The following is a 1,658-nucleotide window of genomic DNA, read 5'->3' as shown; positions in this document are numbered from 1 at the left end:
TTATTAGATTATAGAGAGGACTGATAAACTCAGCAGAAATGTAATATATAGAAAGATGAGTTCTTAACTTTTGTATACGATTGCCAAATTCCATCACTAAGGTAAACATAGCTGACGTAATCCATCACTACGGCCAACTCAATAACCAATAAATAAGTTACTTTCGAGTAGCGCTTTCTGTTATTGAGTTGGCCGTAGTGATGGATTACGTCAGCTATGTTTACCTTAGTGATGGAATTTGGCAATCGTATACAAAAGTTAAGAACTCATCTTTCTATATATTACATTTCTGCTGAGTTTATCAGTCCTCTCTATAATCTAATAATAATAATAATAATAATAATAATAATAATAATAATAATAGTAAATATTTTGGACTAATAGGTATAAGTCGATAAGTGTGTTTAAATGCTGAGTAAAGCATACGTAGAGGACAATAACATGGCGAGTCGAAACGAATGTTGTACAGAATAACGTTTAATACCAAATCCATCTTCTTGTTACTTAATACACACACGCGCGCGCGCACACACACACACACACAAACACCCCCCCCACACACACACACACACGCGTATGTAAAATGACGAGTAGATAGACAGCCGACAACTGATGAAGGGTTCTTTCTCTGTGTTTACTTATCCTGTTTTCCATTTTATTCTCGTTGTTCACGTATTTCCCTCGTTTTTCCCGCGTTTGTTTACATATTTCCTTTTATTTGCACCGTTGGTGACGTCCTGTACCCCATACATGCATTTCTGTACGACTCTTTTACTCTTTCTTTTAGTCCCCTTCACACTTCCTTCGTACTTTCCACTTTTCTTTTTCTCGCTCCCCCTCTCTCACATTTCTTGACTTTCATTCTTTCATTCTCACTTTCCCTCCTCTTTTACCTCACTCTCTCCTTTACCTTTCTCCCTTTTTCTCGTCCCCCCTAATTCTTCAATCCCTCTGCCCCCTTACTGCTCTCCTCTCCTTCCACGTGACCGGTGTTCTGCCAAACCTGACGTTTCTTTCTTGGTTCAACTACCATCCGTGTAGCATTTCTTATATTCCTTCCCATGACTTTTATCCCTTATGTTCCAGCCGTAAGGCTTCACTTCCATACACACCAGCTTAATTTAATTTGCTCGTAGTCGAAAGGCACCTATTGTTAATGTCCTGTGTTTTGTATTTGTAATTGTGTACCATTCTCCGTTTTTTCCGTCCTTGTTTTCCTATACATTTGCTTGCTTTCTTCCAAAGAATCTAGTGCTCTTAGCTTAGATTTTCTTGGGGCCGGCTAGATTGGAGCAGTCTCGAGTGTAACCGGCCAAAACTGCAAAGACGATCTGGAAGTCGACTGAAGATTGAAAGCTCCGAATGACCCGTCCTTGTTTTTTCCTGTCCTTTTTTGTATCGTCAAACTGTCCGAAAGCTTTGTTGTTGCCTGTTACGTTCTTGTTCCATTGTTTGTTTTCTTTATATATATATATAGGTGAAAGAGTGGCTGTGTGGTAAGTAGCTTGCTTACCAACCACATGGTTCCGGGTTCGGTCCTACTGCGTGACACCTTGGGCAAGTGTCTTCTTCTATAGTCTCGGGCCGACCAAAGCCTTGTGAGTGGATTTGGTAGACGGAAACTGAAAGAAGCCCGTCGTATATATATATATATATAT

Source organism: Octopus bimaculoides, chromosome 16 (genome assembly GCF_001194135.2).
Source record: "Octopus bimaculoides isolate UCB-OBI-ISO-001 chromosome 16, ASM119413v2, whole genome shotgun sequence".
Taxonomy (NCBI): domain Eukaryota; kingdom Metazoa; phylum Mollusca; class Cephalopoda; order Octopoda; family Octopodidae; genus Octopus; species Octopus bimaculoides.
The sequence above is the reverse complement of the archived record's forward strand: the minus strand, read 5'-3'. Positions refer to the sequence as shown.